The 19,317-nt window shown below is 31.5% G+C and overlaps 1 long non-coding RNA gene across 1 annotated transcript; it reads right to left on the reverse strand.

Annotated features, from left to right (window-relative positions):
* Nucleotides 1–10,900: 10,900 nt before the first annotated feature.
* LOC149568242 (uncharacterized) lies at nucleotides 10,901–11,423 on the reverse strand. The gene is made up of 2 exons (XR_016361664.1): nucleotides 11,309–11,423; nucleotides 10,901–11,186 (listed from the first exon to the last, which is right to left on the reverse strand). It is a non-coding gene; the product is annotated as an uncharacterized LOC149568242 (long non-coding RNA).
* Between the last annotated feature and the right edge of the window lie 7,894 nt (nucleotides 11,424–19,317).

Genomic DNA, 19,317 nt, shown 5'->3' on the forward strand with positions numbered 1-19,317 from the left:
CCCATTACATTGACAAAGCCCTATGTTTATGGGCTTTAAGAGACAACTACCATGATGTTATCCCTTTGGGTTCATCACTAACTAAAAAGTTAGAATTTAGAATTTTTGAGTGCATATAACAACCAACTCTAACTTTTTAAGTGAAAATATTACCTTATGCATTAAACATGTGATTGGTCTTTTTGAAATAGCCTTCTATCTTCATCTGCTTCTCACTTTATCACTTGAAGAATTTAAGGTGCCATAAGGTAGATGTGCCACTAAGATGAGCTTGAAATCCTTTCTCTATCTGTGAGTAACTTTAATATCCATTCAATTCTAGTGAATGATCAACTAATAACCCTGACTTTCTTCAATGCTTTGCACAAGCTTGAGCCCATAGAGATTTTTCCTTTAATCTGAATTTTCACGATTTGATTCATATCATTCTTGGAACTTCAAAGAAAATTGGTTAGTATTTCACTATTTTTGGTAGGGAACGTCAACTTCCTTCCCAACCTAGGCATACTTAGCAGCCATTTTGATGATTGGAAGCACTTTGAAAGTGAGATAATCAATTCCTTCAATCTATATAACTATCATTCTTATAATAATATTTGAATATTTTATCATTCTTATAAGAATATTTGAATATTTTATGAAGTGTAGGTAGATGAACTACATTTGGAAGACTCTGTCCAATCTCTAATAAGTGGATTTGGTTGCTCTTGAGACATGATGAAGTTACTAATTTATCATTGAGACATTTTGTTGCTTCCCAAGCCTTCAAAATTTGTATCAATGATAGGAAAAGTGTCAATAACATATTGCACAAGCAAACATTGTCTCCTTAAGCTTGTGTGCTTGTGGAATTTTCTCAAACATTTTGTGTGCTCTATTTGATCTTTGACTCTATGTTTTGTGTTGTTTTGGAGTATTTCTTCAAGCTTTTACCCTACTTTGTTTCCCATGACCTTTCTAGAAATAGAGTGATGATTTATTTAAAAATATAGCATGCACCTAGCATGCAAAAGAATCTATGTTGATTCCATTAGTGTCAATTACATTTCCTTAAATAGGTGAAGCCTCCATAGTATATCTATTTTGTACATTTAATTGTCCTATAATTTGCAGGCTTGAATACATTTCAACCATAATTATACTATAATCGATCCCATAGCCTTTGGAAATTCTATTGAATAGTTGAGTTATTGTTTATGTATCTAAATTTTTCTTACATCACTTTCATGGCATTTTGTCAAACACTTAGTCACATCACTACAATCACATCTTCTCAAGGTATTTGTTCAAACAATTGTTGTGTTGTTTTTGTTTTGACATCATCCATGAGTATCTATGAGAGATATGTCCATGCTAGATAATAGTAGAAAACAAAGATCCCAATGTCTATGTGTTCCAATGGATGTCCATCCTCTTCTCCAATCTCCTTTCTATACCAATCACTCAACTATGTTATTATTCCTTTAAAGGACCACAATAAACATTCAACTTCTTTTTACATATATACTTGATTCAATAAGTGTTGCATTTCCTTCATATTGTCTGCACTATGAACTAGAGGCATTTTGTCAAACTTTTCATGTGCATTATATTAGATTTTATATGCACCAATTCTATTCTAATGGAGATTGTTAAAGATAATCATCATGCCCCAATGACCATTCACAAGCCTTAAAATTATTTTATTACCAAGTACAACATGTATATTTTTTATGTATTATGCCATGTCAAACATGTTATTCTAATTGCCTACACAATCAATATTAAACTTTGGAAGTTCATGTAGGACTCTTGCTAGACAATCACATTTCCTAGTATTTCACATTCGATACACATATTCCAAATTTGTAAGCCTTACATTAAAAATGTTATCCTATTGAGGTGGCAAGTAGTGCTCCATTTGATTGTGTGCATTCTTCATTTTTTATTGTTTTGCATTGATTTCTTTTACTTTAATATTCTACCAAAGGAAGAGTGTACGTTCATTGATGAAGAGATTTAACCTGATGAAGTTTTTGTGATCTTCATTCTTCCATTGCCTACATCTTTACATAAAATCCATATAGTAGTTATTCAAGGTTGGGGTTTGACTTGGAAAGTTTGGATTAGGATAAGGGAAATAAGTTAAGGTTGGGGTACGCATTTGAACCAAGTTGCAAAATTGAACTCCAACTTCTTTCTGAAGGTTAAGGTTGATGGAGAGAGAAAAGTTGGAGTTTGAGGAGAGAGAGTGAGGAAAGTCAAGCATTGAATCTAACTTTCTAATGTTAACTTTCCAAATAGTTAAGGTTGATAGAAAGAGAGTAAATTGGAGTTTGTAGAGAGAGAGAGAGAAAATGTTAGAGTTAATGGAGAGAGAAAGTTTTAGTTCAAGGAGAGATAAAGTTTTATTTTAGGGAGAGAGAATGTTTTTTTTAAACATTTAAACTCTCATTCCCAAATTAACTTTATATTGAACTTTTTGGGCACAATGAAATATCAAGGTAATAGTTGGCTCTATCTAGAGACAAGGACTATGTAGGACATTGAATGAACCTAGATTTAAGCAAGAGCAATGCTTTATCACATGGCCCATAGAGTCAATTAGGGGATACCAAAGGAAACAAAGGAAATGACAAGAGAAAAAGGGGACAAGAAAAAAATGGAACTCACAAAAAAAAATTCTAACAAACATATGTACATGGTAGGAACCCCTACCTCTAATAGCTCTAGGTCCAAATTATTCATGCAAAACTGTTGACTGGCTGAGAAAAGTAAATGCCATTGTGAGCTAATATGTGACATCTCTATAGTTCGAATGAAGTCAAATGTAGGCTTTCTCCTTGGTTTCCAAATTTTATATTCTTAACATGCTCCATTGCTTTCGACAAGGGAATATATCCAAATAACTATTCCTCATAAAAAATATTTGACTTTAGAATCAAATGGTCTTCCTATCGCATGTCATTAATGATTTCATTTTGAAAAGGTGACAGTATTATATTCAAAAGCTTTTGAATGCACTTCTGGTCTTTTGCTCCATCTGGAAAAGCCCTCTTCTTGGATTTCTCACAATCAATCATCATGAATCCCTTGGCTCTTTTATGATATAGAGAGGTTTTCCTCTTCAATTACCATGGTCCTTGTTAAAAATCCTGAGAAATGCTTTGGATTTGAAGGTACACCTTTTTCTTGTATATAAATTGTGTTATTTAGGATTCACAATCATTTGAATTTAGGATGAGATCCCCCTCTTCGCACTTTGATTGTTGATCAGGTGGGGTAGGGTTTTCTTCTACTCCATCTTCATATTTCTCTATTTCTTGATTTGAACATACCTTATGAACTTTTGATCCTTTACAAATTGATCTAAGATCTTTGTCTCATTATCTACAACATGATCATTTTCAATTTGTATAGTACCCCAAGGAAAGAATGCCACTTTGGATCTATGTACCTTCATAAATGATGACAACTTGAGATGGCTTATACATGGAGTCACTTCCTAAATCATTAGGACCTTGACCAAGAGGGAATCTTGAATAGCTTTAGGTATTATCTTAAACCTCCTGAAGTTTATCAATACTCACACTTTCCTAATCATGTTCCTTGAAATGGTCTTCAATATCTTTAATCAAAGGCATACAATGGATCCTTTACAAAATTGCCTCATTCTTGATATTAGCATCATTCATATCTAGAGATTGATTTTCAATGCCAGGATCTATAATTTGAAACAACTGTGATAGAAGATTATTTTTTGTTACTTTCACAAGATCATCATGAGTTTCATTTCTTAGTAACATGTTAGAGGAAGAAAAACATGAGTTCATACCTTGACTTTTATCAACATTTGTCTCCTCTTTGATGACTAGTGATAGAGGATTGGGAAGATCTTCTCCACATAGGAAGCCATCATCTAAAGCATCAAGACACCAACTTGGAATTGTGACCACATATGATTCATCTTCTCAAACTCTATATTCATCATTCTTTTCAAATTGTGGGTGAAAGCATGTATGTAAAGATTTTGATACCTCTTCATCGAGATCCTTATTTTCAAATTCATGATCAAAATCTTTAGGAGATAAAATCTTTTGATCATGAATTTATCAAAAGATGCATTCCTAGAAGATGATCAAGAAAAGGTAACTGAAAAAGGAAAATAAATGCTTTCACCCACAAAGTCCAAAAATAAGGATCTCGATGAAGAGGTATCAAAATAAGGATCTAAAGTCCAAAAAGCCCCCCATTACATTGACAATGCCCTATATTTATACTCTTTAGGAGATAATTACCTAGAAGCTATCCCTTTGGGTTTGTATCTACCTAAAAAGGTAGAATTTATAAATTTTGAATGCATATTACAATCAACTCTAACTTTTTAAGTGAAAATGTTACCTTATACATTAAACATGTGATTGGTCTTGTTGGAATATCCTTATATCTTCATCTTCTTCTCACTTCACCACTTGAAGAATTGAAGGTGCCATGAGGTAGATGTGCCACTAAGATGAGCTTCTCATCCTTTCTTTATCCATGAGTAACTTTAATAGCTATTCAATTCCAGTGATCGATCAACTGATAATCTTGACTTGCTTCAATGATTTGCACAAGCTTGAGACCATGGAGATCTTTCCTTTAATCTAAGTTTTCACTATTTGATTCATATCGATCTTGGACCTTCAAAGAAAATTGGTTAATATTTCACTATTTTTGATAGGGAACATCAACTTCCTTCCCAACCTTGACATACTTAGCAACCATTTTGACTATTGGAAGCACTTTGAAAGTAAGAAAATTAATTCCTTCAACTCATATAATTATCACTCCTATAAGAATATTTGAAGATTTTATGAAGTGATGGCATATGAACTGCATTTCTAAGACTCCATCCAATCTCTCATTGATGTTTTTGGTTGCTCTTGAGACTTGATGAAATTACTAATTTATCATTGAGACATTTTGTTGCTTCCCAATCCTTCAAAATTTATTTCAATGATTAAGGAAAAGTGTCCATAACCAATTGCACTTAATTATTATATCCTTAAGCTTGTGTTCTTTTGGCATATTTTCAAATAGTTTGTGTTTTCAGTTTGATCTTTGACTCCATGTTTTGCATTGTTTTGTAGAATTTCTTCAAGATTTTACCTTGATTTGTTTCCCATGACCTTTCAAAAAATAGAATAATGATTTGGTCAAACATATAGTATGCACATAGCATGCAAAGACATCTATGTTGACTCTATTAGTGTCAATTATGTTTCCTTAAATAGGTAAAGCCTCAACAATAGATCTATTTTGTGCATTTAATTGTCCCATAATTTGAAATCTTGAATACATTTTGACCATGGTTATACCACAATCCATGGGTAAAAGCATAAACCTATGTCACCTTTTATAAAGGAGAAGTGATATCAGAATTTAAAGTCTTCAAATTTAACGAAATAAAAGTGGCATTTGTGCTTAGAATTTGAAGATGATGTAAACTAATGAAATGTGTAAAATTGGATGAAGTTTATGCCTATAATTTTTTTTTTTTAAATTGAGTGAAAATTTTATTTATTTTTGAATTTTTAAAGTGTATTTTTAAATTTTTTAAAAATACTAAAAATATAGATTTTTTTTCCCGTCAAACAAATATATGTAAATGTTCATATTTTGGTTTGATTTTGGAATATGTTAGAGTTAACATGTATACCTAGTGCACCGAAAAATAAAAATTGAAATTTGGCTAATATTTTTGAAGTTATAACTGGTCAAAGTCAAAGTTATCAGAAATAGGCAATTTTTTTCTCCCGTCAAACTTTTTCCATCAAATTTACATATTTTTTAAAAAAAATTACATATTCTTGAAGAAGACTCTCTCCTCTAGTGCACCATAAAAAAATTAAAAAAAATTAACATGATTTACTATTTTTTTCTTATTTTTGAATAGACATCTTCCTGAATCTTAAGATACCTACTTGTAATATTTTTAAATTATAACATATTATTCATAATCAAAACCTTAAAAAAATTATACAATCATAATCGTGACTCCGAGAACTACAAAAGTATATTTTTAGTTTTAAAAAATACTTCAATTTAGTAGGTCAAATTGGCCTTCAAAGTGAGATGTTTACAGAAGTTTTGATTTTTGCTTGTTTGGCTGCCACATAGACAATTACGGCCGAAACAGTTTCAGTCGTAACAATTTCGACCGAAATAGTTTCGGCCATAACGGTTTCGGTCGGAACAGTTCCGGCCGAAACCCCTAGTCGGCTTGAGAAACCGCTAGCGGTTAGTGTGACTTTTTGATATAAAAATATATTGTTTTATCTTTTTTAAATAATTAAATATACAGGGACAACAAAAATTGGAAGAAGATTTGCAAAAAACAATTAATTTTGAAGCAATTTTCAACAACTATTTTGCGGATTTAATCAATATTGCAAAGGATCGAATATTTTGAAGGTGCTTTTTTTCTCTTCTAATTATTTTTATTTTTATGTATTATATATTGAACCATTAGCTAATATTTAGTGAAATCTAATTTTTTTTTTTTTTTTTTTCTATAGGTTGAATTATTCAATGGGTAGTAAAAGGAAAAGATCAAGGAAATATGATAGAAAAAGAGATGACAAAATGAAAGGCCATACAAAACATGCTCAAAACCAACCTACTGAAATTCCTGAACATGATGAGATTCATAAAGAAAATGAAAGTAATGAAGAGGAAGAAATTGGCAGTTCTATTGATAGAGACAAATTAGAAAGCATAAAAAATTTGATGGATTTGGATGAAGAACTACTTTTAAACCAAATTCCATCCAAAGATATGATAAATGATAACACTATCAAAAAGCATTTTCAGAACATGTGGGATGAATACTTCAAGGATAAAAATATATTTGGATAGACACAATTATTTGTCAAGTTATTTAGGAGAAGAGATATGAGACTCGACTTAGAGTTGTTGGGTGTTGATAATAGGAAAAGTCATGCTCATAATATTAATAAAACAATAGTTGAAAATTTTCAAAATGCTTATAACAAAATTGACAACACAACTCGAGGAGGTGATTTGAGTAATGCACATAGAGCATTGATGACTACTATATCTAGTAGAAAATTGACACATAGAAAATAGGTACGTGCAATTTTTGATGTACTACATATATCTAGAAGAACTATCCAGAGATACATCAAGAGGAGAAATATGTTAGATGATAACATTGAGAATAACTGGGTGAATATTTGTAGAGTTCCTCAAAAAGACAGGATTTCTGAAGAAGTAAAAAGACAAGTTATTGAATTTTGGACCACACATTCTCATGTTTCTTCCAACAGGCGTGATACTATACAAAATAAAGATCAAGAAACAGGAGCCAAAATTGAACATCCAAAACATTTCATAGATATAACTCAAAGTGAACTTTTTGAAGCATTCAAACAAAAATTTTCAAATGTCAAAATATGTTAGAGAATGTTTGAGAGTTTACGTCCTTCCTTTGTACGCATAAATAAGATGCGAGAAACCTGTTGTTGTAGAAATCATGTTGAATTTGGTCTACACTTGCAATCATTTAAAAAAGTTATGGCAATACTTGACCCTAATTTGGTCATCCCTAGCAGTACAACACAATTTGTGAGGTCCATATTATGTGATAAATTAGAAGATTCAGATGAATTCAAAGTGCAATGCATCAAAAATCAGTGTGAAGTTTGTGCAGATTTACACAAATTTTCTCAAATTATGCAAGTTGAGAATATTAATGAATCCACACTAGTTTCATGGATGAGATATGAATATGAGACATACCAAAATAATAGAGGGGATGAATCCAAAAAAATTGTACTGAAGGGGAGTGAATTGCATTATGATGAGTTCATGGCCAAGTTTCGTCCGTTGATATATCCACATATCCAACATTGTCATGGTGCATGATGGCAAGCTAAACAGTTTCGTGATTCCAAAAATTGTTTTCCACCTGGTTGTATACTTTCAATTGTAGATTTTTCTGAGAATTATACATTTGCACCTCATACAGAGCTCTAAAGCCAATATTATCATTCTGAACAAGTTCCAATATTTGTGCAAGTGACCTATAGACATGCACAATTTGAGGTGGATCAGATAGAAAGATTGGATGAAAATGAACGCATCATCATCAAAGAGGTTCATTTCTATATTAGTGATGATAAAGTTCATGACAGGAGTTATGTGGCTCATTGTTTTGCAATGTTCTCTGAAGATCTCAGAAATCGTGGAATAAATGTTTCAGAGCACTGGATTTGGTCTGATGGATGTGCAGGTTAGTATACACGAAATAGTTATGCATTTATTTAACTTTATTTTAACTTGTATTTATTTGGACATGTCTATTTCTATTGAATATATGTACTTGGATAAGTGTAGATACTTATCATGTTTCACGTTCACAGGACAATTCAAATCTACAAAAGCATTTAATTGGTTAGCAATGCAACATGCTAGAACCAATGTTAAGTTTTTATGGAATTTTTTTGAAAGTGGACACGGAAAAGGGGAGCATGATGGAGCAGGAGCATGTATAAAATGTGTGCTTCGACAACATGAACTTGCAGGTAAATATATGCATTTTTTAAATGTACATGTTTAATACTCTAATAGCATATATTTTAAATTTGATATACATGCATATTTTATGTACATACAAGGAATAGGATAGAGAGTGCAAATAAAATTGTTGAATGGTGCAAAGTTCATTTTGCTACTCGAGATACTGAATACAATAAGCATTACTTTTGGGAGGTGAAAGGTGAACTAATTTATAAATTTATTTTTAATGTCTTTTTCAAATCAAGTTGAGTTTTTAATTAAAAATTTATTTTGAAATATGAAAATTAGTTTTTGTATTTGTAACAGATATAGATCGATCTAATCCTTACAATTTTCAAACAATTCCTGGAATTAGAAGTTTACATCAAGTGATGACTACAGGAAACCATAAACCTCCAGTACTTAAAGTAAGAGAGAAAACATGTTTTTGTGATGACTGCATTAAGGACAATGTAGTGAGTGCATGTGAAAATATTGAGAATGGATATGTTTCACATTGGGATTTGAAGGAGATAGTTAGAAAGCCTCCTTTTGAAGATGTTGACATTGACATTGACATTCATGATCCTGTATATTCAGTTGATTATGAGTGCATTTCTGATTTAGTTTTGGCAAGTTTGTGTGCATATATACATATATATAAATTAATATACATGTATATTTGTTTTAAAATTAATTTATATTTCTCTTTTTATATACATGCAGGGGATATTTTTGCAGTTCAAGCCTTACCAGATAATGCAGAAAATGTGGACTATTATCTTTTAAGATGCACAAAAGCAAAACACAAGTTGCTAGAAGGAACTATAGATGCTGATGAACAGTCATATCCAATTGGATCAGTTGTTATTGAAGGAACATATTATCAACAAACAAGGGTAATTGGTAGTGGTATTGAATTTATTGAATACAAGCCTGGAGAAAAGGTTTTACACTATAGTAACCATGTTATAGCAACCAAATTACAATTTGAAGCAGTACAAAGAAAAGTACGTCGTGGAAATCAAAAGTGGAAATTGCTTATTGAAGAACATGAAAAACTTCTAGAGATAATAAAAAGTAGAGAGGATCCTAACAATACATTGTTTGTGGAGCTCTAGTTTACCTATGTACTTATTGTGGAGCTCTAGTTGAGTTATGCCTGTATAGCTCTTATACTTTCATATTTAATATTGATAGGATATTTGTTTTATATAATTTTTTGTACATTGGATCATTTATCTTGCATATGCAAAATTAGACATGTATTGTTATTTTTATTTAAATTCGACATGGATATCTCATTTAAGACTAGGTCTCTTAGGACCTCCCCTTAAGACAACCTTTTTAGTATTTGTATGTATATATAATCTTTATATGTTCTTATATGATACATTCTTTATGTTTGCATATAATCATTATGTTAAAATTACATGTATATGTTATATGAACTATGCTACATATAATTACATGTACATTATATTTTATTAATTAAATGATGTTAATTATAGTTATTTAAGAATGTATGTCATTAAATACAGTTAATTAAGTCATTAAATACAGTTAATTAAGTCATTAAATAGAGTTAATTATTAAGACATTAAATATAATTAGATTAAATATAGTTAGTTATAGTTAATTAGGTTAAATATAGTTAATTATAGTTAATTAAGGCATGTCATTAAATAGAGTTAATTAGTAAGACATTAAATATAATTAGATTAAATATAGTTAATAGGATTAAGTATAGTTAGTTATAGTTAATTAGGTTAAATATAGTTAATTATAGTTAATTAAGGCATGTCATTAAATAGACTTAATTAAGTCATTAAATAGACTTAATTATTAAGATATTAAATATAATTAGATTTAATATAGTTAATTATAGTTAATTAAGGCATGTCATTAAATATAGTTAATACATGATCTACATTAAATATAATTAGACTAAATATAGTTAATTATATAGTTAATTAAGACATGTCATTAAATATATGTTATATTGTTATGTACATCGACCATTAAAATTATATAGTTAATTACAGTTAGATTAAGGCATTAAGATGAATAACTATACATATACATGTAAACTTGAATATTGAAAATTTGAATAACATATAGAAACATGTGCATAACACATGCATAAGTTACATAAAAGATGAAGACATCAAAAGATCAATAAAATAGACGTCTACATTAAAAGATCAATAACATACATGTGCATATATCTGGAGAATATAATGTACCCATATTAAATGTATAAAAATAGATCATGTAGATCAAATGTCTAGAAATAACATATATAAAACATCAAAATCTCCATATAAGCAAGTATCTCGAAATAACATATAAAACATCATTTAGTGTCCATGATATAAACATGTATCTAGAAATAACATATAAAACATCAAAGTGTCCATATAAACCATGTATCTGAAAATAACATATAAGACATCAAAGTGTCTGGATATAAAATGTATGCATATGGAAATAACATATAAAACATCAAACTGTCCATATAAATATGTATCTAGACATAACATGTGTGTAATAAAAAAAAAGGCCACATATGATCTAATCAACTACATCCCCCCTCCTGATCCTGGGCCTTGTCCCCAAAAGGGTCTATCAGCTGCATCTGAACCCTGTGTCAAATGATAACAAGTGAGCCATTTAATTATGTGTACAGATAAATTATATCAAGATCTACATGTATATAAATCAAATATATATATATATATATATATATATATAAATTGTAACATACCTGAGACTCACGACGTGTAGGATCTGTCGGTGTCTGCAGATCAGCAAAATGTAACATACTATCACTCAAACCCTATAACACATACACAAACACACACATATACATTAATTTAAACATATAGACATATTATTTACTATAATAAAAATAAATCTAAACATATAGAGATATTTACTGTAGCATTATGTAATGCTCTGCCGATCTGACTAATATCTGAATCATGTAATGAAAAAATAGTATCAGCATCCAAGTCAATAGTGTGGCCCTGATCTGAAAGCATGGAAGTAAATAGACCAGGCTGTATGGTGCCACTGAGATCCTGAGTAGGGGGGGGTGTTGTAGGGTCCTGAGTAGCTGGGGTTGGTGCTGTAGCCTGGGCCTGTGTAGCAGTAGGAGTAGTAGAAGGTGCAGGAATGTCCTCCTGCCTCTGTGAATCCTCTAGGATTGTTGTACATGACAAAATATATCTAATTTGAGAGCTCATGTCACAAAATAGAATCCCTGGGAGTGTAGATAATGCTCGATATGCATCTAAAAGATTAGATGCTAAATATGATGCCAAACAATGCAATGCATCCACCTCTAAGACTGCAGAAATGTCTACAGGAGAAGGTATGTCTGCAACTCCATAATCATCATCAACAGGTATGCTAGATGATGCAGCTATGGGAGCGGTACCTCGAGACCGTAGCATATATCGACTACATCGATCAGAAGAAATCTCGTGTAACTGTGTGGCGATGGTGGCGATGCTCAAAAAAATCTATGTCCTAATTGTGTCATCAGGAACACTCTCACCTGCAGTAGCCATCTGTGGACCTCTCGGCATAACCAAAAGGTTTGGACCCACCATTGCCCATTTTTTAATGGGCGCAGGAGTGTCCACAGGTCTAAATCTATCAGAAAGTCTCCCTTGACCCTGCCCAACATGCCCTGGATAATCTGTATAGTCAACATCATAGTGTAAATGAAATTCTACAAATAATTGTTTGCAGAAATATAGGGGGAACTCATCCTTCTGTGGCCATCTATGATGAGTAGCCAACCAACGAGGATACATCAATGGTATGATGAGTGGATCAGTACACTTCGTCGTAGAGTAGCCTCTGACTCTGCGATGATCTGCATAAGATGGAAACATGGTTTTCACCATGTCAGTGGAAACCTCAGTATCAATCTGTGTGTACTTCACAGTGCCAATGACACTGTGAGATAAAGAAGAATAAAATGTCTCAATGCTCATATCATCAAAAGGGTTGCATGATTCAACTGTCTGGATCATACGCAATAACTCCTCTCGCATCACTATGACCTTCGTCCTATTAGGGAGGGTGGTAGAAGAGGAAAGTGATCTATCCAAAACTTGCATAGCACGAGATAATCTCACCACTGTATCTCTAAATAACTGTTGTCTATCATGGGTGGAGGTCGATCTACGTGCTGTACCAGACTCAACACTCTGACCCACACCACGAACATTGGCATCCCATGAGGATGCAGGAGCACGATCCCCAGAACTGGATACCATAATGTATATATGAAAATAAATATGAGAATATGAATGTGAAGCTACAATTTGAGTGATAAATATCTAGAGATCTGCACATGCATATATATACAAATATAAACATACAAGTCTATTTAAATTAAAATAATTAAAAGTTAAATTTAATTTGAAACACATGTACATATAAATACACAACATTAAATGTATGGTGCTAAATGAACAATCATGTAACATACATATGTATTTTTAAACAAATTATCTTAGAGACCATATCTAATGTACATTGTAACGTGCTCATGCAAATGTGAAAAATAAATAATCGTACATGTACATGTATATGCAATAAAAATAAAATAAAATTTTTTGATTAAATGATAACTAAGTGCACACATGTACATACATGCAATAAAAAAAATATAATTCTTGACTAAAATCTAAATTTTGATGTAAATGCTTTGATGATTATGGGGAGTGTAGATGAGAGTTAGGACATAGGGATAGAAAAATTTGTTACTAGATAAGTAAATGAGTTTAGTTAGCAAATGGTAATTTACAATTTAGAACTCATGACTTAATTTACTAGTTGGAATTAGAGTTAAGAATGTTAATAAAGTAAATGGGATATAGTTTTATTAAGGTTGATAGTAAGGTCAGTCTATTATGTCCTAGTTTAAACATATGAATACCTATTACAACCTATAACAGACGTAATGACCTAGTAGGAGTCCCTAGGTCCCCTTAACATATATATGGATAAAAATACCTAGAAATATATCATGAGGTCATTATGTGTCAGTTGGTAATGTAAGAATCATCATTACCTAATAAGACCTATTATATCCTAATAATACATATTAAGATTTATTAGAACCTAAAAAAAAAGTATGACCTATTACGACTCCTATGTCCCCTTAAGACACACATGTATGGATAACGTATTGAAAACGTAGTTGACATAAGTGATCTTAATGTGTTGTTTGGTAATGTAAGACTCATTATTACCTGACAATACCTATTATGTGCTAGTAAACATATGAATACCTATTACAACCTATAACAGACGTAATGACCTAGTAGGAGTCCCTAGGTCCCCTTAACATATATATGGATAAAAATACCTAAAAATGTATCATGAGGTCGTTATGTGTCATTTGGTAATGTAAGAATCATCATTACCTAATAAGACCTATTATATCCTAATAATACATATTAAGATTTATTATAACCTATAAAAAATAGTATGACCTATTACGACTCCTATGGCCCCTTAAGACACACATGTATGGATATCGTATTGAAAAATGCAATTGACATAAGTAATCAAGTAATGTGTTGTTTGGTAATGTAACACTCATTATTACCTGAAAATACCTATTATGTGCTAGTAAACATATGAATACCTATTACAACCTATAACAGACGTAATGACCTAGTAGGAGTCCCTAGGTCCCCTTAACATATATATGGATAAAAATACCTAAAAATGTATTATGAGGTTGTTATGTGTCATATGGTAATGTAAGAATCATCATGACCTAATAAGACCTATTATATCCTAATAATACATATTAAGAGTTATTAGAACCTAAAAAAAATAGTATGACCTATTACGACTCCTATGTCCCCTTAAGACACACATGTATGGATAACGTATTGAAAAATGTAGTTGACATAAGTGATCTTAATGTGTTGTTTGGTAATGTAAGACTCATTATTACCTGACAATACCTATTATGTGCTAGTAAACATATGAATACCTATTACAACCTATAACAGACGTAATGACCTAGTAGGAGTCCCTAGGTCCCCTTAACATATATATGGATAAAAATACCTAAAAATGTATCATGAGGTCATTATGTGTCATTTGGTAATGTAAGAATCATCATTACCTAATAAGACCTATTATATCCTAATAATACATATTAAGATTTATTAGAACCTATAAAAAATAGTATGACCTATTACGACTCCTATGTCCCCTTAAGACACACATGTATGGATAACGTATTGAAAAATGCAATTGACATAAGTGATCAAGTAATGTGTTGTTTGGTAATGTAAGGCTCATTATTACCTAACAATACATATTATGTGCTAGTAAACATATGAATACCTATTACAATCTATAATAGACGTAATGACCTAGTAGGAGTCCTTAGGTCCCCTTAACATATATATGGATAAAAATACCTAAAAATGTATCATGAGGTCGTTATGTGTCATTTGGTAATGTAAGAATCATCATTACCTAATAAGACCTATTATATCCTAGTAATACATATAAAGATTTATTAGAACCTATAAAAAATAGTATGACCTATTACAACTCCTATGTCCCCTTAAGACACACATGTATGGATAACGTATTGAAAAATGCAATTGACATAAGTGATCAAGTAATGTGTTGTTTGGTAATGTAAGACTCATTATTGCCTGACAATACCTATTATGTGCTAGTAAACATATGAATACCTATTACAACCTATAACAGACGTAATGACCTAGTAGGAGTCCCTAGGTCCCCTTAACATATATATGGATAAAAATACCTAAAAATGTATCATGAGGTCGTTATGTGTCATTTGGTAATGTAAGAATTATCATTACCTAATAAGACCTATTATATCCTAATAATACATATTAAGATTTATTAGAACCTATAAAAAATAGTATGACCCATTACGACTCCTATGTCCCCTTAAGACACACATGTATGGATAACGTATTGAAAAATGCAGTTGACATAAGTGATCAAGTAATGTGTTGTTTGGTAATGTAAGACTCATTATTACTTGACAATACCTATTATGTGCTAGTAAACATATGAATGCCTATTACAACCTCTAACAGACATAATGACCTAGTAGGAGTCCCTAGGTCCCCTTAACATATATATGGATAAAAATACCTAAAAATGTATCATGAGGTCGTTATGTGTCATATGGTAATGTAAGAATCATCATTACCTAATAAGACCTATTATATCCTAATAATACATATTAAGATTTATTAGAACCTATAAAAAATAGTATGACCTATTACGACTCCTATGTCCCCTCAAGACACACATGTATGGATAACGTATTGAAAAACGCAGTTGACATAAGTGATCAAGTAATGTGTTTTTTGGTAATGTAAGACTCATTATTACCTGAAAATACCTATTATGTGCTAGTAAACATATGAATACCTATTACAACTTATAACAGACGTAATGACCTAGTAGGACTCCCTAGGTCCCCTTAACATATATATGGATAAAAATACCTAGAAATGTATCATGAGGTCGTTATGTGTCATTTGGTAATGTAAGAATCATTATTACCTAACAATAACTAGTTGTTAAAATGAACATCATCAATATCTAAGTGTGGTTCATTCGGTTAGTAGAGGGCCTATGTTATGGTTAGAATGTGGTATGGGTTATGATTGTAGTTAATATAAGGTTATGTTAGAAGGTGTATTTAATGTCAAAATTAATTTCACAAATAAGATATTATTGTTTCACCTCTAGATCCATCAGGTTATGTTAGAAACTGAATAATGTTCCCTAAAAGTTTGCTACATTTTTTACTAATATTTTTTTACATGTTTACCTCATAACCTAATATTTTTCTATATTTTAACCTAATGTTTTTCTATATTTTAACCTAATGTTTTTCTACACTTTTAACTATTGTTTTTCTATATTTTACCCTAATTTTTTCCTAATATTTTTCTACGTTTTTATCTCATGTTTAACTACATTTTTGCTAACAAATTAATTTAAATACCATTCTAAAATAATTAAAATAATTTAAACATATTAAAAAATAAACAATTTAAAGCATTTCACTCACAAAATACGTAAAAAATAACTATTTTAAGTACGATTAACATCTATTAATCAAAAAATATGTTTAAAAACTATTAAAAAATAGGGAGGAAAAAACCACCAACCAGTTATGGCCGAAACCCTTAACCCGCTCTCCAAACATTCAGGAACCGCAACAGTAACAATGATAGCCGCTAGAAGTTTGCGGTAGGTTTTATCCCGACTTGGGGTTTCGGCCGAACGTGTTTCGGCAAAAATGGTACGTGCCACGTAGGCGCGCGAAACTGCCACGTGTGTACGGCCAGATCCGTTACGGCTCAAAGGGTTCCGGCCGAAATGGTACAAGATATCACAAAAGGTGACACAGGTTTGTGCTTTTACACCCATCCCATAGTCTTTTGAAATCCTATTGAATTAGTTAAGTTCTTGTTTATGTCTAAATTTTTCTTACATCCCTTTCATGGCATTTTGTCAAACACTTAGCCACATTACCCCACCTATAACTTCTCAAGATATTTGTTCAAATCATTATTGCATTGTTTATATTTTGACATCATCCATGAGTATCTATGAGAGATACACCCATGCTAGATAATAGTAGAAAAAAAATATCCCAATGTCTATGTGTTCCAATGGATGTCCATCCTCTTCTCCAATCTTCTTTCTCTACCAATCACTCAACTATGCTATTATTCCTTTGAAGGATCACCATAAACATTTGACTTCCTTTTACATATACGTTTGATTCAACAAGTGTTATATTTCCTTCATACTATGTGTAGTATGAATTGGAGGAATTTTGTCAAATGTTTGATGTGCATTAGATTAGATTTTACACATGCTAGTTGTATTCTAATGGAGATTGTTAAAGATAATCATCATGCCCCAATGACCATTCACAAGACCTCAAAATTTTGTTATTATCGTTCAGAAGAAAAGTTCCCTTCTGCAAGTTTTCCCCAACATTTTGCCTTGTTGAGGGCATTAACATGTTTTCTCTAATAAATGTTTGCTTCCTGCTATTAGCACTAAACTCTTCTCTCTTGCACGGTCCATACACAGCATTGATATTTTCTTTAAATGTCTCTATTTTCATCTGATGCTTCTGGGGTCTTTGTTAAAGACAACATATATATTTGTAATTAATTTTCTCATAATTTTAGTGGCTTTAATCACCTAACTCATACTAGAGAGAGAGCGAGCCTTAAGCATAAAGAAAAAATGAAAGAGCACATTCCTTTCATCCATTAAACTATCATAGTACTTCTTTTCCCATCAAAAAAATAAGCAATAAGATAATGATACAAAAGTTTCACTTTCAAATAAAATAGTCTTTCAGATACCTAACAGTATAGTATTCAAAATCAATGTATTCACATTTAACATAGTAGGGCTTTCTTCTTCTTCTTCTAAAGTCCAATGAAGGAAGATAAGTGATAATTGAGGCAACCGGATAGATATAATATGTGTTTTTCACTACATCATAACACCTATCTGCAGACTACATCATGCAAAGGCATGATTGAATCTATGTGTTTCTTGTAGACTTCAACTGTCAGCTACATCATTTTCCTCTGGAGGGATTGCATTTCAGACAACCATGGTCCTCAAAGGATCTTAAGTACCCTTTGGGTACACATTAGAACCAATCTCCACTATCATGAGATTCATATAATTCTTGATTATTCATTGGAAAAGCACTGGCTTGAATTTGGTCTTCCTATTCCTTATTTAGATCAATTCCTAGAAATGTCAGTCGCTACAACTTTTCATCATATTGAGGATCCAAAATATCCATCTCTTCATTATTAACCCCAGTGATATTCATCGGTTACTGTTTACTTATGTCATGCTATAGGTTTGACTTCTTCAATTCAGATTCCAAATTCAAGGCATCTGAAATAGACTTGCAAATGACATCGCCCAATTGAACAAGGAATAATACTCCTAACTTCTTCTTTGTTCCAATCTTCTTCTCAATGTCAGCTATTTCTATACAAATTTTAAACCAGTATATATAAATCAATGGCATGTATGTGAACCTCATGATGATAGCCTCATGACCAAAATCACTCATTAAGATATATGTGAACATAAGAAATTGGAAGAAGTAACTTTCTTACCATTTGCATAACATTTCCCTATAGAAAATAAGCTAATCTGCCAATAAAAAATGCCTTTTATGCCACTCTAAGGCTAGATAGATATATGTGTTTTTCGCTACCTCGCAAATACTCTTACAACCCATAGCCTTTGTCATGCCTTTCCATGACTACTATTCTAAGTCCACCTAGAATGATGTGCTCAAGATAGTGTTGCAACATTCTAAGATATTACACAAATACCTACATAGTCCATATTGGAGATACATTCCAAATTAGCTATGAAATTGATACAATCCATCTCCCAAATACGACAAAGAGTACAATGATATGAAATTGATCAAATAAGTAGGTAAGTTCTTATGCTTTTATTATTGTGCCTTACAGATACCAGAATTTGCATTTTCCTCTACCATTCCACGTATGTTTATAGATATTTTCTTTCACAATATTTTCCCTTATTAGAGTTACTAGCCAATGTTTTCCTCTTATCTCCTTGTCATAGAACTAAGATACTTGTTTCTTACATGCTACATATTCTACAGTCATGTCATCTCATATATGTGTGTGCCCATTTTAACTGCCT

The sequence above is a fragment of the Cupressus sempervirens genome, chromosome 3 (genome assembly GCF_028749045.1).
Source record: "Cupressus sempervirens isolate cs-2001-9-10 chromosome 3, ASM2874904v1, whole genome shotgun sequence".
NCBI classification, from domain to species: Eukaryota; Viridiplantae; Streptophyta; class Pinopsida; order Cupressales; family Cupressaceae; genus Cupressus; species Cupressus sempervirens.